Source organism: Hemitrygon akajei, chromosome 21 (assembly GCF_048418815.1).
Source record: "Hemitrygon akajei chromosome 21, sHemAka1.3, whole genome shotgun sequence".
NCBI lineage: Eukaryota > Metazoa > Chordata > Chondrichthyes > Myliobatiformes > Dasyatidae > Hemitrygon > Hemitrygon akajei.
The window spans coordinates 61,723,014-61,749,391 of NC_133144.1; the positions used below are offsets into that span (position 1 = coordinate 61,723,014).

At 41.0% G+C, this 26,378-nt stretch overlaps 1 protein-coding gene across 11 annotated transcripts in view; it reads right to left on the reverse strand.

Annotated features, from left to right (window-relative positions):
• Positions 1-26,378, reverse strand: part of dlg5a (discs, large homolog 5a (Drosophila)) — a 225,920-nt gene that overhangs the window by 161,771 nt on the left and 37,771 nt on the right. The gene's annotated exons all lie outside the window — the stretch shown is intronic.

Sequence of the window (26,378 nt, forward strand, 5' to 3'; positions counted from 1 at the left end):
GGAAATCACTGCTCTCCAAAACAAAAACATTGCTGCACATCTCAAGTTTGCAAAAGACCACCTGTAAGTTCCACAACAGTTCTGGGACAATGTTCTGTGGTCAGATGAGACAAAAGTTAAAACTTCTTGGCAGAAATACACACCACTATGTTTAGAGGGAAAAGAGCACAGCACACCAAAACCAAAATCTCATTCAAACTGTGAAGCACACTGGAAGGAGCATCATGGTTTGGGACTGCTTTGCAGCTTCAGGGACTGGACACCTTGCAATCATAAATGGATCAATAAATTCAAATTGTATCACAACATTTTACAGGAGAATGTCAGGATAGCGGATAGAAGTTGGATGATGCAACAAGACAATGATGCAAAACACAAGAATAAATCAACCATAGAATGGTTTAAAAAGAAGAAAATTCGTGCTTTGGAATGGCCAAGTCAGAGTCCAGACCTTAACCTAATGGAGATGCTGTGGCATGACCTAAAGAGGGCTGTTCATGCAAAACAGCCCAGAAATATCGATGAACTGAAACAGTTTTGTACACAGGAATGGTCTAAAATTCCTCCTCGTCATTGTGCATGTCTGATTAGCAGCTATAAGAAACGTTTGGTGAAAGTTATTACTGCTAAAGTAGGTTCTACCAATGATTAAGTATCAAGGTTCACATACTTCTTCCAGCCTGGAATATGAATGATTAAACGATGTGTTCAATAAAGACATGAAAAGTATAATTGTCTGTGTGTTACTAGTTTAGGCAGATTGTGCTTGTCTATTATTGTGACTTGAATGAAGATCAGACCACAGTTTATGAGTAAGTAATGCAGAAAACCAGCTAATTGCAAAGGGTTCACAAACTTGATCTTGTAACTGTATTTAAAAAAAAAAATCAACTACACCTTGGCTGAAGCAAGTAATATCTGAGACAAAAACATCACGCTGTAAAACCTCAAGCGGGCATCTTGGGTTCTGCTTTTTTCTGGTAAGATGGCAACGTGCATGGTCACAGGGCTAACTCTGAGCCCAACCATGAGTGTAGCTGTAAGTCCTTTACATTTTTTTTTACTATTGCACGACACTACTGGTAATCACAAGCATCAAGGATTGCAGGTCTACCCCTCTAGCAAGATGCCCTATAGCAGGAGCTGAACTTGGTGTGAACTGTTGCCACCTGCTACAGGAAGGCATCGGGGGGGGGGGGGGGGGTCAGTGCGCAATTTAAAAACAGTGCGAGTAATTGTGTCTTGGGTGTTTTTCTTGTGATTGTAAGACCCTGTTGAACATTGTTAATGCAGAACGCTGCAAGTCATTGGTGAGACTGTCAGCTGGGGAGCTGCGTGGCCCCGGTTGTTGCGTGGATCAGGCCCTCATGCTATGGGGTCGCCTGCTGCAAGCACCCAGCAGACAAAAGCTGGAGGTGACGTGGGAGAGAACAGAGGTGTGGTGGGTGCGCTGGAGCTGGGTGCCCCTCCTATCACTGCAACCCTCTAATATTCACTCAGTGAAAGACAAGCTGGATTGCATTTATCTGTGGATGATTGGACTGCTGTGGGCCTGTTCTTGCTGACAACATCCATGCACATCAGTCCACAGGACATAACACTTAGGCTAAATTATATTTTTTTGTGTGACTGCATGTTTACTGCTATGTGCTATATGTGCCTTGGGCTGTGTATAACTGTTGGTACTGTGTTCTGCCCCTGGAGGAAACAAGATGGCTGTATTCATGGATGGATGAATGACAAATGAACTTGGACTTAAGTAGCAAAACACCTAAAATACATTTAGGTTACATTTTAGGTGGCAAACAAACTGACAGAAACAATCTGGCAATTAAAAGGGCATAGAGAGGTATGTATTAATGCAATAATATATAAAATGAGACTCAGTTCATATTCACTTGCTCTTCTTTTCTAGGTGGATAAACTAAAACACAAGAGATTTTGCAGATGTTGGAAACCCACAGAAACAAACACAAAATGCTGAAGGAACTCAGCAGGTTAATCAGCATCTATAGAAGGGAATAAACAGTCAATGCTTCAGGCCGAGACATGCCATCAGGACTGAAAAGGGAGAAGAAGCCAGAATAAGGTGATGGAGGGGGGGGGGGGGGCGGTGGGGAGGGAGAGGGAAAGAATATAAGCTAGCAAGTGATACTTCAAAGTCCAAAGTAAATTTATTATCAAAGTACATATATGGCATCATACACAACCCTGAGGTTCATTTTCTCATGGGCATACCCAGTAAATCAAATGACCATAACAGAATCAATGAAAGACTGCAGGGCAGACAACCAGTGTACAAAAGACAACAAACTATGCAAATACAGACTGAAAAAAAAGAAAATAAATGATTAATAAGTCAATAAGCTGAGAAATAAGCAAGCAATAAATAAAAATTGAGATTATGAGATGAAGAACCCATAGATTGTGGGAAACAGTTCAGTAATTTCAGTCATGGAAGTGAAGTTGAGTGAAATTATCCCCTATGGTTCAGGAACCTGATAATTGAGGAGTAATAATCATCCTGAACCTGGAGGTATGAGGCCTGAGGCTCCTGAACCTTCTTCCTGATGGCAGCAGCGAGAAGTGAACATGCCCTGGGTGGTGGGAGATCCTGATGATAGATGCTGCTTTCCTGCGACAATGTTCCATGTAGATGCACTCAATTGTAGGGAGGATTATACCCATGATGGACTGGACCGCATCCACTAAATTTTGTAGGATTTTCTGTTCAAGTATATTAGTGTTTCTATAGCAGGCCATGATGCAACCAGTCAATATATACCCCATCACACATCCACTGTATAGAAGTTTGTCAAGGTCATAGATTTCATGCCAAATTTTCACAAACTCTTAAGGAAGTAAGAGTTTGCAAAAGTCTGTAATTGTATCTACATGCTGGGCCCAGGACATATCCTCTGAAATTATTACAAATGACATTGAGTAAGAGGTACCACTTGAGTAAGTGGCACCACTCAGCCAGAATTTCAGTCTCCCTTCAATATGCTGATTCATCACCACCTTTGATTCAGCCTATAACAGTGCTGTCATCAACAAACTTAATTATGGCATTGGAACTGTGCTTAGGCACACAGTCATAAGTGAAAAGCAAGTAGAGCAGGAGGCTAAGCACACAGCCTTGTAGTGAACCTGTGCTGATGGAAATAGTGGAGGAGATGTTGTTGCCACTCCAAACTGACTGGGTTCTGCAAATGAAGATCCAAGAGAATTTAGCCAGAGCTAGGCAGAAAGCTGAGAAGCAGGACCTCCAGGTTAGTAATTTCAGGAGGGTACCTGTGTCACGTATCAGTGAGGGGAGAAACAGGATGATTTGGCAGATTAATGCATGGCTGAGAAGCTGGTGCAGGGGGCACGGCTTCGGGTTCTTAGATCATTGCGATCTCTTCTGGGGTATGACCAGTACAAAAGTGACAGATTGCACGTGAACCTGAGTGGGATCAATGTTCACATGAGCAGGTTTGCTAGAGTTGTTGGGAAGAGTTTAAACTAATTTGGTAGAGAGTGGGAACCGGAGTGAGGGACTCAGGATAGAATGGACAGTAAAAATGCAAAGATAGCATGAAATCCAACTATCAGGAAGGACAGGCAGATGATAGGACAAAACTGCAGCCAGAAGGGTGGGTACCAGTGCATTAGGGTTGCAAAATCAAAAAGGGTAGCAAATACAGTACTTGAAGTATTATATCTCAATGCACAGAATATAAGAAGTAAGGTAGATGACCTTACTGCACTATTACAGATGTTCAGGTATGATGTTGCAGCCACCACTGAATCATGGCTGAAGGATGGTTGTAGTTTGGGAGCTGAATGTCCAAGGTTACAGGTTGTATGGGAAGGATAGGAAGGTAGGCAGAAGGGGTGGCATGGCTCTGCTGGTATAGAATGGCATCAAATCAGTAGAAATATGTGACATAGGATCAGAAGATGTTGAAACCTTGTGAGTTGAGTTAAGAAACTGCAATTGCAAGGGTAAAAGGACCCCCTGATGGCAGTTATATATAGGCCTCCCAACAGTAGCTGGGATATGGACCACAGATTACAATGGGAAATAGAAAGGGCATGTTAAAAAGGTCATGAAGGTGTTACGTACCTGTGGGTATCTTATGCCTGTCACATGACCATGATGTAATTGAGGCTATGCTGGGCATGATGTAATGGTCTTGTGATGGTGGAGTAACGTAATTTTCCCGCCAGTGAGAGGTCATGTGATAGTTTTTTTCAACAGGGTACAAAAGGAGAACCCTTCCCTGTGACATGGGGCAGTTCATGGCTGAATTCACCAGTGACTCCATTCTGCTGCGTATTCGATGCTATGGCGCAGTTTTGTTTTAAAGTGGAGTTTTACTTTCTCCCTTAAGTCTCAAAGGGTATGCTGGCAGTTTTGCTACAATACTGCCAGTTAAAGTCCAGTTGGAGAGTGAAGATTTATCGAAGTTCGGGAAGCTGGAGGATCGAGGAAAGTTAATGTCGACGGTGAAACTGATTCGACCTTTATTTAATCTTCGTATGAGGAGTTAGTAACTTGTGTCTACGATAACTCCTGCTTTGCCGAAAGAGCAGAAAGTTGGATGCAGAGTTTCGTCAAGGAAAGGCCAGTGCCTTTAAACCGTTTTATTGCCTTCAATCGTAAATCACTCGGCAAAGCATACTTCAGCTGGGGTCAGCAGTAACGTCACGAAAGAGGATTTAATTACTCCAAGGAAAGTCTCTCCTAATTGACTGTAAATCATTTTTGGATTTTTTTTGCAATACTACTTTAAAGAATGAGTTCGCATTTCTCGCTTTAAGAACTATTCGAGCTGCTGTATCGCAGCTGACTTCTGGTTAAGTTAGTCGTTTGTTTACTTTTGGGTTTTTTTTAAAAAAAAGTGTTTAATAAATGTTTTATTTGTTATTAAAAAAACCTGTCTCAATTATATATTCATTGTTGCTGGATATTAACAATGGTCATGGGAGATTTTAACATGCAGAAAGATTGGGAAAATCAGGTTTGTAATAGATCTCAAGAAAGTGAGTTTGTTGAATGTCTGCAAGATGGATTTTTAGAGCAGTTTGTCATTGGGCCTATTAGGGGATCAGCTATACTGGATTGGGTGTTATGTAATGAAACACAGGTGATTCGGGAGCTTAAGGTAAAGGAACCCTTAGGAGTCAGTGATCACAATATGATTTGAGTTCAGCATGAAAGCTGATAGGGAGAAAGTAAAATCTGATGTAGCAGTATTTCAGTGGAGTAAAAGAAATTACAGTGGTATGAAAGAGGAGTTGACTAAAGTAAATAGGATGGAGATGCTGGCAAGGATGACAGCAGAGCAACAATAACACGAGTTTCTGTGAAAATGAGTAAGGTGCAGGATAGATATATGCCAACAACAAAGAAATGGCAAAATAGTACAATTATGGCTGACAAGGGAAGTCAAAGCTAATGTGATAGCTACCACAAAGCAGTACAGATTGTGGAGGCATCAGTAATGGTCTTTCAAAGACTGGAAAACTGCAAATGTCACTCCATTCTTTGAGAAAGGAGGAAGGCAGCAGAAAGGAAGTTATAGACCAGTTAGCCTGACCTCAGTGGTTGGGAAGATTTGGAGTCAATTGTTAAGGATGAGATTATGGAGTATTTGGTGACACAGGACAAGACAGGACAAAGTCAGCGTGGTTTCCTTAAGGGAAAATCTTGCCTGGCGAACATGTTGGAATTCTTTGAGGAGATTGCAAGTAGGATAGATAAAGGCGATGCAGTGGATGTTGCATATGTGGACTTTCAGAAAACCTCTGACAGTGTGCCACTCATGAGGCTGCTTACCAAGTTAAAAGCCCATGGTATTATAGGAAAGCTACTGGCCTGGTTAGAGCTTTGGCTGACTGGTCGAAGGCAATGACTAGGAATAAAAGAATCCTTTTCTGGTTGGATGTCAGTGACTTGTGAGGTCGGTGGTGGGACCGCTTCTTTTTATGCTGTACATCAATGATTTAGATGTTACCAAGTTTGCAGATGCTATGAAGGTCGGTGTAGGGGCAGATAGTGTTGAGGAAACAGGTAGGCTGCAGGAGTTAGACAGATTAGGAAAATGGACAAGAAAGACCATAAGACAAATGAGCAGAAGTCGGCCATTCAGCCCATCAAGTCTGCTCCACCATTTCATCATGAGCTGATCCAATCTCCCCTTTAGTCCCATTCCCCCACCTTCTCACCATAACCTTTGATGTCCTGACTACTTAGATACCTATCAATCTCTGCCTTAAATACATCCAATGACTTGGCCTCCACTGCCACCTGTGGCAACAAATTCCACAGATTCACCACCCTCTGGCTAAAAAATTTTTTTCGCATCTGTTCTGAATGGGCGCCCTGCAATCCTCAAGTCATGTCCTCTCGTACTAGACTCCTCCACCATTGGAAACAACTTTGCCATATCCACTCTGTCCATGCCTTTCAACATTCGAAATGTTTCTATGAGGTCCCCCCTCATTCTTCTAAACTCCGAAGAGTACAGTCCAAGAGTGGTCGAACATTCCTCATATGTTAACCCTCTCATTCCCGGAATCATTCTAGTGAATCTTCTCTGAACCCTCTGTGACAAATGAAATACAATGTTGGAAGCTGCATGGTCATACACTTTGGTAGTAGAAATAAATGTGCAGACTATTTTCTAAATGGGGAGAAAATCCAAAACTCTGAGATGCAAAGGGACTTGGGAGTCCTTGTGCAGAAAACTCTAAGGGTTCGCTTGCAGGTAGAGTTGGTAGTGAGCAAGGCAAATGCAATGTTAGCATTCATTTCAAGAGGTCTAGAATACAAAGAGCAGAGATGTGATGCTGAGGTAAGGCACTTGTGAGGCCTCATCTTGTGTATTGTGAACAGTTTTGGACTCCTCATCTAAAAAAAGATGTGCTGGCATTGGAGAGGGTTCAGAAGAGGTTCACAAGGATTCCGGGAATAAAAGCTTTTTTATAAGAGGAACATCTGATAGTTCTATGTCTGTACTCGCTGGAATTTAAAAGGATGAGGAAGGATCTCATTGAAAGCTTTCAAATGTTGAAAGACCTAGACAGAATAAATGTTGAAACAATGTTTCCCATGGTGGGGGAGACTAGGACAAGAGGGCACAGCCTCAGGATAGAGGGGCCAAAATTTAAAACTGAGGTGTGGAGAAATGTCTTCATCCAGAGGGTGGTGAATTTGTGGAATGTTAGCACAGACAGCTGTGGAGGCCAGGTCGCTGGGTGTATTTAAGAGCTTGAAAGGTTCTTGATTGGACACGGCATCAAAGGTTACATGGAGAAGGCCGGGGAGTGGGGCTAAGGAGGGGTAAAAAGGATCAGCCATGATTGAATGGCAGAGCAGACGAGATGGGCCAAATGACCTAATTCTGCTCCTATCTCTTATAGTCAATGCACAAGGAGGTATTGAGGCCAAGGTCTTGAAGCTTATTGATTTGTATTGAGAGGATGATGGTATTGAATGCCCAGCTGTAGTCAATAAAGAGCATCCAGATATATGCATCTTTACCGTCCAGGTGTTCCAGGATAGAGTATAGAGCCAACGAAATGACATCTGCCATGGACCTGTTGTGTTGGTAGGCAAATTGAAGCAGATCTAAGACACTTTTCAGGCAGAAGTGTCATCACCTCTCGAAGTACTTCATAAAAGTGGATTTAAGTGCTACTTGACAATAGACATTACAGCAGGTTATCATGGTCTTCTTAGGCACCAGAATAATTGAAGCCTGCTTAAAACCAGTGGGTACCTCAGACTATCGAAGTGAGAAGTTACTGTTCTCAGTGAACACTCCAACCAGTTGTTCAGCACAGGTCTTTAGTACTTGGCCAGATACCCTATCTGGGCAGGATGCTTTCCATGAAGGATGCTATCATGTTGGCTTCAGAGACTGAAATCGCAAGATCACCAGGGGCTGTTGAGAGTTTGTGATGATTCCTCCATGTTTTGACAGTCAAAGCAAGCATAGAAGGCATTGATCTCATCTGGAATCTAAGCCCTGCTGCCATCTCTGCTGTTTGATTTCACTTTCTAAGATGTAATTGCATTCAAGCCCCGCCACAGCTGTCGAGCATCCTTGATTCAAATTTAGTCAGGAAATGTCACTTCGCCAGTGAGATGGTTTACTGGAGATCGTACCTGGACCTCTTGCAACTTTCTTGGTCACCAAACTTGAATGGCTCAGATTTGGCACTCAGCAGATTGTGCATCTCATGCATGGTTCATCCACGGCTTCTGATTCTGGGGACACATTTGTCTACAAGTGTTTTTCTGAAGTTTTCATACAACTGTGGTGTATACATTCAAATCCACAGATGAGTCCTTGAACACGGCCCAATCCGCCAACTGAAAAGTAATCCGATAGCCACTCCTCTGCTTCCTGTGACCACCTCTTTGTTGTTGTCCTAATATCAGGAGTCTTGCTCTTTATCCTCTGCTTGCATGCAGATTGGAAAAGACAGCCAAATGATCAGATTTTCCAAAGTGAGAGCAGGTAAGGGGGAAGGTTAGCTGAAGTAAGAAGCTGTGAGGGCTAGGTGGAAGAGGCTGAGGAAGAAAGGAATCTGATAGGAGAGGATAGTGGACCATGGAAGATAGGGAAGGAGGAGGGGCACCAGATGGTGGTGCTAGGTAGATGAGAAGGGGTGACAGGGGAACAAGAATGGGGAATGAAAGGGGGAGGGGAGAAGAAAAATTATGTTCACAACTGCATTCTTGTTCAATGGCACCACCACTGTGTTAATCATTGTGTCTGAAACTATCACCCACCATTTGAAAATATCACCTACATTTGGTCTAATTAGATAAGATGCCTAAAACTGAAAATGTCTTAGGATTAATTATGGTATCTCAAATTAATTCTTTTTGCTGTGAAAGTTGACTACCTTTTATAAAGAGTGCATGGGTTTCACTGGATTTGCAAAAAGAGCAAGATTAGCTTGCAATATGGGTAGCTTATAGACTGGAGAAATTACTTTAGATGATAAGAAAACTATATGGAAAATTTAAAGATACCAGGAAGTACAAACAACAAGAGATGCAGTCAACCCCAATATTGGAGGACTGCTAATATAAACTAAATGCACTCAAAGAAATTAGCATTAGTTAAACAATTAATACAACATAGTAGCACTGCTGTTAGCATGACAGTCTTAGAGCTTGGGACATCAGAGTTCGGAGTTCAAATCCAGCATCGTCTGTAAGGAGTCTATACACCTTCCCTGTAAAATGGATGGGGTTTCCCTCGGGTGCTCCTGTCTTCTACCACAACCCAAAGATATGCCAAGTAGGTTAACTGATCATTGTAAAATGTCCCGAGTTGGGGGTGGGGACAGGGACTGGGACAGAGGTGAGGTGCGCGGAGGGTGGAGGAGAGGTGAGATCTAATTTGAGAAATTAGTGCAACTCAAAGGTAATAATTCCCCATGATCTGATAAGCTGCACCCAAGTGGTTTGAAGGTTGTAGCTATGGAGAGTGAGAAAATGCACTGATTGTCACCATTCAAATTTGCATTCAGTTATAACAAAGCACAAGGAGTGGAAGATATCAAATATAGCATATCCCCACTATTTAAGAAAGGGGGAAGGAAAGACTGTTATTTCTTGTCATATCTTTGCAGCTTTCTAACATAAAGACATATTAGCTGTCATCCAGTGTTCCCACACCTCACCTCTGACTAACTCTCTGCGAGGGCCCTGTATGTTTCTTCCCCTGCTTCCCACAACACCTTAGAAGTTCAATCACAAACAAGAGAAAATCTGCAGATGCTGGAAATCCAAGCAACACATGGACTCAGCAAGCCAGGCAGCACTTATGGAAAAAAGCATAGTCAATGCTTTGGGCTGAGACTCTTGTGTGTGATCCTAGGAAATTGGTCAGGTCCTAGAGACTGATTTACCTTTATGCATGTCAAGACTGGGCAGTGCGGTAAGCGCAATGCTATTAGATAGATAGATACTTTATTCATCCCCATGGGGAAATTCAACATTTTTTCCAATGTCCCATACACTTATTGTAGCAAAACTAATTACATAAATACTTAACTCAGTAAAAAATATGATATGCATCTAAAATCACCCTCTCAAAAAGCATTAATAATAGCTTTTAAAAAGTTCTTAAGTAGTTTACTTAAATACATTGAGTCCTAACCCCGGCACTTTAACATATCTTACTCCTGGCGGTTGAATTGTAAAGCCGAATGGCATTGGGGAGTATTGATCTCTTCATCCTGTCTGAGGAGCATTGCATCGATAGCAACCTGTCACTGAAACTGCTTCTCTGTCTCTGGATGGTGCTATGTAGAGGATGTTCAGGGTTTTCCATAATTGACCGTAGCCTACTCAGCGCCCTTCGCTCTGCTACCGATGTTATACTCTCCAGTACTTTGCCCACGACAGAGCCCGCCTTCCTTACCAGCTTATTAAGACGTGAGGCGTCCCTCTTCTTAATGCTGCCTCCCCAACACGTAATGGGGTGTGTCAGGAATGGACAGGAGGAAGAGTATAGGAAACTGATACAGGACTTTGTGATATGGTGCAACTCAAACTACCTGCGTCTCAATATCACCAAGACCAAGGAGATGGTGGTGGACTTTAGGAGATCTAGGCCTCATATGGAGCCAGTGATCATTAATAGAGAATGTGTGGAGCAGGTTAAGACCTACAAGTATCTGGGAGTACAGTTAGACGAGAAGCTAGACTGGACTGCCAACACAGATGCCTTGTGCAGGAAGGCACAGAGTCGACTGTACTTCCTTAGAAGGTTGGCATCATTCAATGTTTGTAGTGAGATGCTGAAGATGTTCTATAGGTCAGTTGTGGAGAGCGCCCTCTTCTTTGTGGTGGCGTGTTGGGGAGGCAGCATTAAGAAGAGGGACGCCTCACGTCTTAATAAGCTGGTAAGGAAGGCGGGTTCTGCAGCTCTGAGTTCAATACCGGTGTCATTCTATAAGTAGTGTGTGTATGTTCTCCCTGTAGAATGTGTGGGTTTTATCTGGGTTTTCTTGTTGCCTTCCGCAATCCAATGATGTATCAGGTAGACTAATCGGTTATTGTAAGTTGTCCTGTTATTAGGTTAGGGTTAATCGGGATTGTCCCGGTTTGATGGGCTATGTAGCTCGAAGGGTTAGAAGGGCCTACTCCATGCTGTATCATTAAATAAACACTGTGAACACCTTCTTTCTCATAATACTAATATATTTCAGGATTATACTGGCTTCTTCATTGAACTTACTTGCTTCCGTACTGTTCTCCACAGTAAAATTAGAGGTTATTCTGCCTGGTCTCATCAACTTGCACCTGAGCTATGGAGCAGTTTGTTTTTCATTGATTCTATCATGTTTCTTTGTATTTACAGTGAATGCCCACAGAAAATTAATCTCAGGGTAATATATGGTGATATATGCACTTTGAAATTAAACTTACTTTGAACTTTAATAATTCAGCATTTTTAAGATGAGCTGAAAAGGCCTGTTTCTGCACTGTAGTGCTCTGACTTTACCCATGTTGCATGGCTCCATACATAGATGGCCGTGCTGATTCTTAAAGGGGGACTTACTGTCTCCTTAGTTACTTTCACTCTTAATATACAATCCCTTAGGTAGTGGTGACAGGACACCTGGAAAATAATAACCGGATTGAAATGAGTTGTAACTAACAGAATAGATAAGGGCAAAGCTGTTGATGCGGTGTGCAGGTAGTTCTGTTTGCAGGCTGGATATTGCAGACACTGCCCACTCTACAAAATGCCTTTTCCAAAGGCTCCCTTCCAGAAACAGGAATAGGACCATCAGAAGTTTAATTCCCCTGACAATTAATCTAATCAACTATTTTAGTTACACCCCCACCCTTTATTACCCCATTATTGCACTGCATTTTAAACTACTTTTTATGAACGTTACTTACATTGTAAATTCATGTTGGTATTTATGTATTTATGCACAATTTATTCCCTATCTATACTTTAACTTTTAACTTTATTTTATATAATTCTTTACTCTTTATAATTGTTACATGTCATGCCTGACCAACACACCAGAGAACTTCCTAATACTGTACATATAAATGTATATGACAAATAAAGTTGATCCTAAGAAACCTTGCATTATAGAAAATCACATTATAAAACAATAGTGTGAATGGGGAAAACAGGGATAGAGGCTGGAATGTTTCAGACTCACAATAGCAAAGCTATTTTCCCCACAGGATTTTCAAAACTAAAGATGTTTTAATTAGCTACAAGTTCACTTTGTTACTGCAAGCTAAAAACATTAAAGGCTATATGTTACATTGTTTAATAAAGTATCCTTCCCCAAGACAATAGAAAAATTGCTTGTTAACTGCCGGTTAACTGTCGGCTAACTATTACTTGGATTGCACTACCTGTATGTATAATCTATATTTTCATTTATATTTATCATTATTATTGTTATGAGCAGAGAGACAACATCTGCCGGAAGTAAATTCCTTGTATGTGTATAGGTACTTGGCGATTAAAGTCTGATTCTGATTCTGATTAATTTCCTTGGCCTCCAGCGGTAGAACTAGCAGCCTGTGTTCTTAAAGTGACAAAGGTGTCTGACTACTGTGGGAAGGGAGGTTACACGGAAACGGTTTTTAATTCCCAAGACAGCTTTTTCCTGCTTGTCAATTTCCAAAGAAACACTTAAATGGTTCTCTAGTTCCTGATTGAAATCTCTTTAATTAATTAAAATTAATAAGTATTTTGCGCAAATAGTGTTCCCTAATTCATCAACTTCATTTTGTGTCATGAGACGTATTATGTCAGAACTATTTGGACTTTCAGAAGCTTCACTAAGTTGCCAGATAAAAAGGTTATTAAACAAAATTATAGAGAAAGATTGATTGGCTCATTGACAGGGTTGCTGCAGGAATAAACAGCATGTCACTCCATCCGCCACAAAAGGCAGGATTACCCGGCAGCCACGACATCAATTCGTCTTCCCATTCTGACATATTGGTCCGTGGCCTTCTCTACTGCCGTGAGGAGGCCACACTCAGGTTGGAGGAGCAAAATCTCGTATTCTGTCTGGGTAACCTCCAATCTGAAATCAGAAGTCGATTTCTCCAACTTTTCATAGTTTCTCTCCCCCCCCCCCCCCACCTTTTTCCATTCTGGCTCCCCTCTTATCCCTTCTCTTCTCTTCACTTGCCCATGATCTCCCTCTGGTGCTTCTCCTTCTTCCCTGGTCCCCTGTCATCTCTTATCAAATTCATCCTTCAGCCATTAACCTCTTCCACCTATCAGCTCCCAGTTTATTTCATTCCACACCTTCCCACCTCACCTGGTTTCACCAATCACCTGCCAGTTTAGAACCCTTCTCTTCCCCTTCCCCCCAGAATCTTGTTCTGGCTTCTGTCCCCTTCCTCTCTAAATTCTGATGAAACATGGACTGTTTATCCCACTTCATTGATGCTGCTGACCTGCTTCAGTCCTTGGAGACCTCCAGCTTCCTCTCACCCCACCATCCCTGAACATCCCTTCCACTCTAACATGAACAACCCTCTTCCTCCCTCCAATCCCAGTTCACATCCAATCTGGGTTTTCACCATCCCCTCTGACCTTCCCTCTCTGAGGGAGAACTTCCTGTCCTCACCTTTATCCCTCTGCGCCCACACCTCAGTGAGTTCCGCATCCACCTCCATCTCTGAGCCTATTTCTTTGGCAAGTACACTCCACCCTGCACCAATGATCTCTTCTTCCATCTTCAGCCTTCCTCCTCTTCCTGGACACTGCACCCTTGGGACCTTTTCATTGCCAACTGCTGACAGGATATCAATTGTCTAGACTTCAACACTCCACTCTCCAATTCCAACCTCACTCCTTTCGAACTGTCTGTTCTACACTCCCTTCACACCAATCCCAACGTCACCGTCAAACCCACGGATGGGGGAGGGGGGGCTGTAGTAGTTTGGTGCACTGACCTCTACCTTGCTGACACCCAGTGCCAACTCTCAGACACCTTCTCTTACTTATCCCTTGAACAGGACTCTACTAAGGAACACCAAGCCATTGTCTCCCACCATAACTAACCTTATTGACTCCGGGGATCTCCCATCCACTGCCACCAACTTCATACAGGTGGCACCCCACACCTCTCATTTCTACCTCCTACCCAAAATCCACAAACACACTTGTCCAGGTAGACTCATTGTTTCAGCTTGTTCCTGGCCTACTGAGCTCATATCTGCATACCTCAACTCTGTCTTATGCCCCCAGTTCAGTCCCTTCCTACTTACATCCATGATACTTCACACACTCTGGATCTTTTCAATGATTTCAGGTTCCCTGGCCCCCATCATCTTATTGTTACTATGGATGTCCATTCCCCATACACCTCCAACCCCTACCAGGAAGGCCTCAAAGTTCTCCATTTTTATCTGGGCACCAAACCCAACCAGTTCCCCTCCACCTAGCTGAACTTGTCCTCACTCTAAATAATTTCTCCTTTGGCTCATCTCACTTTCTTCAAACAAAAGGGGTAGCCATGGATACTTGCATGGGTCCCAGCTATGCCTGCCTGTTTGTCAGCTATGTGTAAAAGTATATGTTCCAAGCCTACACTGGTGACCATCCCGTACTTTTCCTATGCTACATCGATGACTGCATTTGTGCTGCTTCCTGTACCCATACTGAACTCATCTACCTCATCCACTTTGCCTCCAACTTCCACCATGCCCTCAAATTTACCTGGTTCATTTCCAATACATCCCTCCCCTTTCTCAATCTCACTATCTCCAGGGACAGCTTATCCACTGATGTCTATTATAAACCCATGGACTCTCACAGCTACCTGGACTATACCTCTTCCCGCCCTGTTACTTATAAAAACACCACCTCCTTCTCTCAATTCCTCACTCTGCCGCATCTGCTCTCAAGATGAGGCTTTTCATTCTACAATGAAGGAAACATCCTCAATTCTCAAAGAAAGGAGCCTCCCCCCTCCACCATCAATGCTGTCCTCAATTGCACCTCTTCCATTTCACACATGTCTGCTCTTACCACATCCTCCCGCCACGCTATCAGGGATAGGGTTCCTCTTGTCATCACCTACCACCCCACCAGCCTCCATGTCCAGCACATAATTCTCCAAAACTTCCATCACCTCCAACTGGATCCCACTACCAAACTCATCTTTCCCTCCCCCCCCCTTCTGCTTTCCACAGGGATCACTCCCTACATGACTACCTTGTCCATTTGTCCCTCCCCACTGATATCCGTCCTGGCACTTATCCTTGTAATCGGAACAAGTGCTACTCTTATCCCTACACCTTGTATCGAAAGAACAGGCAGGTAGGCAGAGGTGATGGGGTGGCTCTGTTGGTAAAAAAAAAGAAATCAAATCTTAGGAAGAGGTGACATTGGATCAGAAGATACAGAATCTTTGTGGGCAGATTTAAGAAACTGCAAGGGTAAAAAGACCCTGATGGAAGTTATATACAGGCCCCTGAACAGTAGCAAGGATATAGGATACAAATTAAAATGGGAGATAGAAAAGGCATGAAATGAAGGCAATGTTATGATAGTCATAGGGGATTTCAATTAGCAGGTAGTGGGAAAATCAGGTTTGTGCTAGATCCCAAGAGAGGGAATTTGTAGAATGCTTCAGAGGGCTTTTTAGAACAGCTTGTGGTTCAGCCCACTAGGGAAAGGCAATTCTGGATTGGGTGCTGTGTAATAAACTGATTTGATGAGGGAGCTTAAAGTAATGGAACCTTTTGGAGGCATTGATCATAATATGATAGATTTCACTCTGCGGATTGAGAGGGAGAAGGCAAAGTCAGATGTATCATCATTACAGTGGAGTAAAAGGATTTATAGAGGCATGAGCGAGGAGCTGGCCAAAGCTGATTTGAAAGGGACACTAGTAGGGATGACGACAGAACAGCAATGGCTGGAGTTTCTGGGGGCAATTCAGAAGGTGCGGGATAGATATATCCCAAAAACGTAGAAGCATTCCAAAGGAAGGGTGAGGCAACTATGGCTGACAAGGGAAATCAAAGGCAACATAAAAGCAAAAGAGAGGGCATATAATATAGCAAAAATTAATTGTAAAATAGTGGATTAGGAACCTTTTAAAAACCAACAAAAGGCAACTAAAAAAAAACTATAGGGAGAGGAAAAATTAAATATGAAGGTAAACTAGGCAATAATATCAAAAAGGATACCAAAGGTTTTTTCAGATATTTACAGTAAAAGAGAGGTGAGAGTGGGTATTGGGTAGTTGGGAAATGACGTTAGAGAGGTCATAATGGGAGACAAAGAAATGGCAGACAAAATTAATAAGTACTTTGCGTCAGGGGCAGGTAGTATTGAGGAATCAGGGAGTCTGCAGAAGGACTGAAGACTGATTGGGGGAAGTAGGCAAATAAGTGGCAGATGAAATAAAGTGTAGGGAAGTAATTGGTCATGTACTTTGGTAGAAAGAATAAAGGCCTAGAGTATTTTCTAAACTGAGAGCAAACTTAAAAATCAGGTGCAAAGGTACTTGGGATCCTTATGCAGGATTACCTAAAGATTAAATAGCAGGTTGAGTCAGTGGTAAGAAAGGCAAATGCAATATTGGCATTCATTTTGTGAGGACTGGAATATAAAAGCAAGGATATGATGCTAAGGCTTTATAAGGCACTGGTCAGACCGCACTTGGAGTATTGTGAGCAGATTGGGGCCCTTTTTGAAGAAAAGATGTGCTGGTATTGTAGAGAAGGTTCATGAGAATGATTCCAGAAATGAAAGGGTTAACAATGAGGAGCATTTGATGGCTCTGGGCTGCACTCACTTGAATTTAGAAGAATGAGGGTGATTTCCTTGAAATCTATCAAATATTGAAAGGCCTAGATGGAGTGGATGTGAAGAGAATGTTTCCGATAGTGGGTGAGTCTAGAACTAGAGGGCACAGCCCCAGAATAGAGGGACATCCATTTAGAACAGAGATGAGCAGGAATTTCTTTAGCCGGGGAGGTGGGGGGGTGAATCTGTGAAATTCATTGTCACGGATGGCTGTGGAGGCCAAGTCACTGAGTGTATTTAAAGCACTGGTTGATAGGTTCTTGATTATTCAGGGCATCAAAGGTTACAGGGAGAAGGCAGGAGAATGGGGTTGAGAGGGATAATAAAGCAGCCTTGATAATTGGCAGAGCAGACCCAATGAGCTAATTGGCCTGATTCTGCTCCTTTTGGTCTTGTGGACTCTATAGTTCATGTTCTATGCATTGTTTGATTTTTTTATTATTTGCACAATCTGTCCTCTTTTGCACACTGGAAGTTTGTCGGTCTTTGTTGTGTGTGGATTTTCATGGATTCTATTGTGTTTCCTTGTTTTGTGGTTACCCACAAAAAGATCATTCTCAAGGTTGTATATGGTACAGGTACATCCTTGGGAAATAAATTTACTTTGAACTTTTAAACTGAAATTGCAATAGTTCTTTTCTTTGGCTGAGACATTAATCAAAGATAGTCTTCCCTCTCAAATGGTTAAAGAATCTATTCCACTCTACTGATGGATGGAAGAGTTGTGATAAGATTGTCTATTCCTCACCAACCATACTAAAATTGCTTATCTACTTGGATATTATTCAAAATTGCTCGCCAGATTTCCTAAATTGGAATCAAAGATACATTTCAGTGAAGCCTTCAGGACATTCTGAAGTAGAATTTTTATTTTAAGACTAATTATGAAATTGCACGTTAAGGAAATTATATAATAATATAGTCTTAATGATTTTGATAGATATTAACTCAGGAATACATAAAATTAAAATTTATTTGAAACTTCAATCTACCATACTCTGGTTCCGAATAACCTATAATTTCTTAGCTTTTTGGCCAAGGACTATAACATAATATACAATCTATAGTTGTAATACAATATCACTTTTTATGGTCCCTATTGCAGTAACTAGAATAATAAGTTTCAAATTCTCTTGATTAAATTAAAAATTGACAGCAATGAAATTTGTGTTGGGTGAATGATGTTAATCCAGAAGATAAGGATATCTGTATTACAACAGCATTGCTGATTTTCAAGCACAAAATAATAAAAGTTTTGGAGAAGTCCAAGTAGGATTCAATTATCACATCTACAAATGTATGTAACACCATAACAGCATAAGACAGAGGAGCTATCTGGTCCTTGAGTCTGCTCCGCCATTTCATTATGGCTGATCTATTTCCCTCTCAACCCCATTCTTCTGCCTTCTCCCCATAAACTTTCACATCCTGACTAATCAAGAACCTACCAACTTCCACCTTAAATGCATCCAGTGACCTGGCCTCCACAGTTGCCTGTGGCAATGAATTCCACAGATTCATCACCCACTGGCTAAAAAAATTCCTCATCTCTATTCTAAATGGATGCCCCTCTATTCAGAGGCGATGCCATCTGCTCTTAAACTCTCCCACCAAAGGAAACATCCTCTTCACATCCACTCTATCAAAATTCAATAGAGTTCAATGAAAAATCATGCAATATGAATTAGTTTTTTTTAAACCAGAGAAAAATAGATCAGTCTATTCTATGGCACCTCATTTTAAATGTTGTGGAGAATAGACTAATTAATTATGAACATTAACTGCTGAAGTAAGTATCAGTTTGACCAAGGACAAAAGCACCAGTCAAAGCTAGTTAAGAAGTGTATCACAGAGTAGTGCTCATCAAACGTTCAGCAGCAGAGGTGGTAAAAAGACATCATTTTAGGCCAGATAGGAGAAAATAGGGAAGGGCTTTTAACTTTAACAGAGGGATCAAACTTTTAAACTGCTAGAGAAGAGATAAAAACATTTTCAACCGGAGGATATTGAAGGTATGGAATGCCACCTGTAAGGATGGTGGAAAAGATATGACATGTAAATAAAAATTGGATATACAACTGAAGAGCCATCAGCTTCTGACAACTCTGGGTAATGGGATTAAGCCAGACAGTTCTTTTTTAATAGGGGTTCCCAACCTGGGGTTCACAGACCCCTCAATTAATGGTAGGGCCCATGGCATTAAAAAGGTTGTGAACCCCTTTTTTTCAAAGCAGTATGACCACAGTGAGCTAATTGGCTGCCTCTAAAGGTGCAAATTTTCCATAATTTTGAAAAGGCCAGCAATACTACATAGTTATCAGTACCATTTCCTCCATTGTCCTTCAACTAGGAATGTATTAAGGTTGTAATACCATGTACAGAAAGGTACCTTTATTCAATTGAGATAAATTTCTTAAAACTTTAAATTCAATCAATTTCAAGACCAGAATATTTCCTAACTATATCAAAGACAAGCAACTTCAAATTGAAATGATTATTATGAAATAATCAACAAGTTTTCATCGCAAGAACAAACTGAAGATCAATTTTCAAATGTCATCAAATTACAATTTACCCAACTGTAGAAGTTAAGGAATTGGAATTTATAATTTTATCATGGTAAAATGCATGGCTCTCTTCCACTAGATTTACACACATTTCAGTCATGAGTAAATACCGTTTAATTTTTGTAGAAGGAAAGATTTCAAATAAACCACTTAAATATAAAGTATTTTTTTAAATTGCATATGCCGTAAATCTGGGAAAAAAAGTTAATTCTGGAAATACCCAGCCCCTGGCAGCATCAGATAACAAACTCAACTTGTTTTCCATTGATACATCCTGACCTGCTGAGTATTTTTGGCATTTTCCGTTCAATACCATGCAATAATGCATACAGTGAGCTATTAACACAGGGGTTCCCAACCTTTTTAGTGTCAGAGACCAACACCAGTAAGCAAGGAGTCCATGGGAATCCTTGCATTAGGAGGATAATATTGTTTCAAAGGAATATCACACTAATGTTTAAACAAACAATTTTGAGGTCCTGTACATGGAACAACATTCATCTATATGCAAACTACATTTTTGTTTTAAAGTTCAATTAACTTAAAACCCAAGTGTATTGACCACCTGAATGAATATGATTCCATCATTTCTGAGCTCAAGCTGAACACAAGTCTTACATAAAACATGTGTAAAATTTACATTTGAAGTAAAGATGATTGCCTCTTATAAAACAGAAAATCTGGACTTGATTACTTCTCCAAAACTTTGAAAAACTGAAGATATAAGGCTAAAATGAGTCAACCTGAAGTTAAAATATGCACGTCACAGCCATAGAGTTATGCAGCACAGAAGCAGGACCTTCAACCTAACTGGTCTATACCAGTCAAAATGCCCTATTCAAGCTAGTCCAATTTGCCAAAGTTTAGCCCATAACATTTTATAAACTTGGGTACCTGTCTTTTAAAAGTTGTTATTGTATCTGCCCAAACCACTAACTCTGGCAACTGATTTCCACATTCATAACACTCTTTGCATTAAAAAAAGTTGCTCCTTAAATACAAAAATAAAGATAACAAAAAAGTAGTGCAATAAAAGTTTACAAAATATTACAGACATTTTTATACAGCGAAAAACACACTTCCCAAGGGCAACAAATAAATACGTCACTTTATTTAAAGTTCTTTTTAAAGGATTCAATCTCATTCTAGTAATATGTTAACAAATGTGCTAACATCAAAAGAATTTAACTTCATTGTTTATATACAGAGAAACTTGGCTCAGGGAGGCTAGTTATTTTTGACTACAGAACAGTTTGGGGGTAATTTTCGTAACATTGGTAATGGCAGACAGCACAAGAAATTAAAGCTGATTTTATTATTATGTGACGCCAACACTTTGTTATGATAATCTTGGATATTTTGACCAATGTCTGGCTGAAAAAACATCTGTCATTTTCTATCTAGTCCACATGATATTTTATGGGCTTTAATAGTTCAAAGTAGTAGCTACAGGAAGCACAGCAATAAAAAAAAGTTGAATCTTGGTACAAATTCCAATCACTTGCCTCATTATAAATTTGACAGCCAGTGGCCCTTTGTATACAACAGTGATTTAATATACAACAGATCTGTGGAATTCCTCGCCACAGACAGCTGTGGAGGCCAAGTCTTTATGTATATTTAAGGCAAACATTAATAGATTCTTCACTGGTCAAGGCATGAAGGGGTGCGGAGAGAAGGCAGGAAATTGGGGCTGAGAGAAAAATTGGATCAGCCATGATGAAATGGCAGAGCGGACTCGGTGGACCAAATGGCCTAATTCTGCTCCTATACCTTATGGTATCAAGTCTGTTAAACAGGTATTCATAGCACTCTAAGGAACTCTTTTTAATACAAGTTCTAGAATAGCACTAAAAAGTTGTTTTATGAATTTAAATATTACAACTGAGATTTATGCTGTTGTTACAGGAATGGTAAGACAAAAATCTGAAAACTCCAGGAGCATTCAGAGCTTTGTGTGCACAAGAATTTAATTACAATTGGAAGAATGCCAAATGCTATGGAAAGCCATGGTGCAAGGAAGCAATAAGGCTGCTTATTAAATTAATAAAATTATTTATTTTCCTACCAAAGCATAATCATAGAACTGACTTTAATAACAAAATCAACATAGATTGCCCTTATTTAGCAAGAATTCTTGGATGTTCAATTGCAATGGAAATTATATAATGCAGAGTAAATGTGCATTGAATCAAGTTTAAAAGGTTAATTGCAGCCAGAGTCTAGATAACATAACTGAACAAACAAAATCCTATTCTAAATGACTGTGTAGATCTGTAAATGAGAAATCAAGGGCAGGGCTCACAAGTAACCTGGATGATTTACCCTGAACTTGGTCCTAGAACACTGAAGCCAACTGCTATGTTAAATACTGCTGAGTTAAACTGGCAACATAATTTTGCCTTGACTTTGAGACCTCCCCTCCTCTCCCCACTATTGAGTACATCTGCTCTGAACACTGTTGCAGAAAAGCAGCATCCATCATCAAGGCCCCCTCCCTCCCACCACCACCCAGGCTATGCTCCCTTCTCACTGTTGCCACCAGGAAGGTGGTACATGAGCCTCAGAACCCACACCAACAGTTCAGGAACAGTTATTATTCCTCAACCATCAGGCTCTTGAACCAGTGGGAATAACTTCACTTGCCCCATCACTGAACTGTTTGCACAACCTATGGACTCACTTTCAAGAACTCTTCATCTCATGTTCTCAATTTTTATTGCTTATTTACTTATTTTTTTCTTCTTCTGTATTGCACAATTTGTTATCTATTACACACTGGCAGTTTGTTTTTCATGTTTGTGTGTAGTTTTTCATTGATTCTATTGTGTTTCTTTGTATTTCCTGTGAATACCTGCGAGAAAATGAATCTCAAGGTAGCATATGGTGACATATATATGTACATAGATAATAAATTTACTTTGAAATAAAACTGTCAGGTAGTCTATCCATTCACAATCCAGATACTAGCCATTCCAGGTGCAGACAACCTTGCAAAGTCCTCTTTAAACATTTGGGGACTGGTGTCTAAATTGGGATAAATGTCCCATAGACTTATCAAGCTCACAGAATCAAACCCTGCCAACATGTCAGACCCCTACAGTACATTTCCTGGACGCATCTTGGGGAGGGGGAGGGGTACAGTCCAACCAGAGGTTATGGTACAGAGGCAGAACCAGAGTAGTTTGGAGGATCCTCAACATTAACTCCTGGCCTATTAAGTCTCATGCTATCAAGTCAAAGATTGAAAAGGAAATCTCCCTGATTACTGCACACAGTCCGTCCTCAGCTGTAGAATAGGCCTCTTCCTTGCTGAATAACACTTCTAAACAGCAATTAAAGTAACAACAGCACATAACGTCCTCTGTGTACTGAGAGTGACAGTTCTTGACATTGAGACAGTTGTTGTGGGACTTCAAGGAGTGCTGGCAAAACTTGTCAGAAGCGTCAAAAGGAAAACAGTCCAGTCACATAAAGAAGTACGGTTGTTTTTCCTCGGATCAATCAGACCAGCCCAAGGACATCACTGCAGCAATTCCCCAAGAACTCAACTATCTTTGGATGCTTCAACAGTGACCTTCCTGCCACCCTGAGCTCAGAAGTGGACTGCTTCACGGATATTACAATTTTCAATACCATTTACAACTCTTCAGCAAATGAAATACCGGTAGTCTCTGGTGATATGAAGCAAGATCTAGGTGACTTCCGGGCAAGGGGTATAGCAAAAAAACATATGTGCCACAGTACAGAGAACAGTGACCATCTCATAAAATATTTGTATCTATTTTCAAATTATTGAGCTGAATCCCAGGATTTTAAAGATACTAGCTTCAGAGTACATGGGTGGAAAGGTGTGCGTTGGTTATAATCTCCCAAAATTCTCCAAGCTTCTGAAAGGATCCCAGTGTAGTAGACAACCTCAAATGTCACACTCTTTAACAAGATGGGATAGAGGCATAAAGCAAGAGACAAGAGATTAGTTAACACACTTACATATCATTTGGAAAATGCTGGAATCCATTAAAGAAACATAATAAATGTATTTTGGATCTTTGGTTATCAAAGTATGTATACAGAATATGACTGAGAATCGTCCTGCAGTTAGCCTAAAACAAAGCACTGTACTTAAAAGTACATTCAGAAAATCATAAACCGATCAAAGTTAGAATGTGTTTATTGAAGCAACATGGCGTTTGTCAATCAGTTAGGTTTTTTAAATATATAATGAACAAGCTAGATTAAAATTGAAACAGTAATGTTGCACTTGGATTTCCGGAAGTTATATGGTAAGTAACATAAAGGAGAAAACCTCAAGTTTTTAGAGTATTCACATGATCATCAGAGGATTAACTAACAGAAATCAGTTGGATAAATAGGTCACTGTCAAAATGTAAACAATGGAGTGGCACAGAAATCAGTGATGAGGACACAATTTTATCTTTGCAAATGACCTGGTTATCAGAATATATTGCAGCCAATTTGATAATTTGATAAGTGGGAAAGGAAGTCGGAAGGACATTGCAAAGGGAAAGAGGTTTGTAAGTGGGCAAAAATCTGGCACGCAGGTTGAATGAAGGGAATTGGGAGGTTACCCATCCCAACAGAAAGAACAAAAAAAAAGCAGGTCATTTAAAAGGAGAGAGACTAAAAACGTTGTCGTACTGAGAGATTGACTTCCAGTTAAATAACATAGAAAGGAGATATTGCAAGTAATTAGGAAGGTAAATAGAATACTGACCTTCATTAAAGTGATTGCTGTTCCTTTTCACACCTTGTAGCACATCAGGCAGCATTTTTGCCGTTTCTGTAGCTTTTGACTGTTTTTTACCAGGACTAGTTGCTAGCTCAATGCTCAACCCAGCATGGATGGAAAGCATGCAAGGATTTGAACCCAGGACCATTGGCCTTGAAGTCCAGTGCTGATGCCGCTACACCACCGGTCAGCTATTAGTGATTGAAGTATATAAAAATAGGGAAGCCTTGCTGCAACTGAGAGGATGTTTCCTTTCAATAGGGATTATAGAACTAGGAAGCAGTTTCAGAATATGAATTTGCCCATTTAAGGCAGAAATGAGGAGGAATTTCTTTTCCGAGGGTCATGCATCTTTGGAATTCTCTGCTACAGAGTGGTGGAGACTGAATTATTAAATATATACAAACATGAATCAGGTGCAGAAGGCAAGCCACTCAGCTGCTTGAGTCTGCTCCACCAGTCAATAATGTGATTGTAACCTTACCTCTGTATTTTCACCTATCCCAGTAACCTCTATGCTTATCAAATTGTACATCTTAAAAATATTCAAAGACTCCAACAGCTCTTTGAGGCATAAGGTTCCACATCGTCGTCTGCCTTAAATGGGCAACTCTTTATTGTTATCTTTAGTTCTATATTCTCCCACAAGAGAAGACTTCCTTTCCACATGTATCCTGCCAAGCTCACTCAGGTTTGTACATTTCTATCATGTGCTCAGGAAGTCAGACAGCATCTTTTTACAAAATGTTATAAAGCAAAAGCTGTCATCAGCACTTCTGCTGCTCGCAGACACTGCCTGCTCTGTGCATTTCAAAACATCATGATTTATTTTGAAATTTTCCAGCATCCATGGTATTTTGCTTGTATGTAATGTTTTTAGATTGTATTTCAGTGAAATTCTATTCCAGGATAACAATCAGAATTTTTCCAGCTTGCCTTTTACATTTCATATTAGGGACCCCCTTCAGTTACTTTATTGCAGTTTCAAAATGTTTAAAGTTCACAATCAGCATCCAATAATCTGGACATTTCAGTATATCACTGACGAAATGCTCCACTATTAGATGAAACTGAGACCTTGAGACACTCTTAGAGCTATCCATGATACTACTCAAAAGGCGGCATTTGCGTGTTCAGACCAACATTTATTCTTCAAGCAACATGTAAAACAGATTACCTGAACATTATATTCCTGCTTGTGTGATTCTGTGCACAAACTGGATGGCATGTTTGTCCACATTATAAGAGCAATTTTTTTTGTGATTAATGGTGACTGTGGAGTGCCCATGATACTGTATCTTTATTGTTGATAATACAACACTGTTCTTCATTGCAGCAGAACCTAAAGGCCCAAGTGAATTTACTCTTGTCAACATGTACAAACAAGCTGGAGGAACTCAGCAGGTCGGGCAGCATCCGTGGAAGCAAGCAGTCAATGTTTCGGACTGAGACCCTTCGTCAGCACTGAAGAGAATGGGGGCAGGGGCCCTATAAAGAAGGTGGGGGGAGGGTGGGAAGAAGGCTGGTAGGTGCCAGGTGAAAAACCAATCAGAGGAAAGATCAAGGGGTGGGGGAGGGGAAGCAGGGAGGGGATAGGCAGGAAAGGTGAACAATGAATGTAAGGGGAAAGCAGTATGGGTAGTAGAAGAAGACAGAATCATGAGAGAGGTGATAGGCAGCTGGAAGAAGAGGCAGAGTGAAAGTGGGATGGGGGAAGGGAGAGGGAGGGAATTATCGGAAGTTGGAGAATTCGATGTTCATACCAAGTGGCTGGAGACTACCCAGACGGTATATGAGGTGTTGCTCCTCCAACCTGAGTTTGGCCTCATCATGGCAGTAGAGGAGGCCATGCATGGACATATCCGAATGGGAACGTGAAGCAGAGTTGAAGTGGGTGACAACCAGGAGATCCTGTCTGTTGTGGCGGACAGACGGACAGACAGACAGACAGACATACTTTATTGATCCCGAGGGAAATTGGGCTTCGTTACAGTCGCACCAAGAATAGTGTAGAAATATAGCAATATAAAACCATAAATAATTAAATAATAAGAAGTAAATAATGCCAAGTGGAAATTAGTCCAGGACCAGCCTATTGGCTCAGGGTGTCTGACACTCCGAGGGAGGAGTTGTAAAGTTTGGAGCGGAGGTGCTCCACGAAGCGGTCCCCCAATCTGCATCAGGTCTCGCCGATGTAGAAGAGGCCGCAGGGGATGCAATAGATGA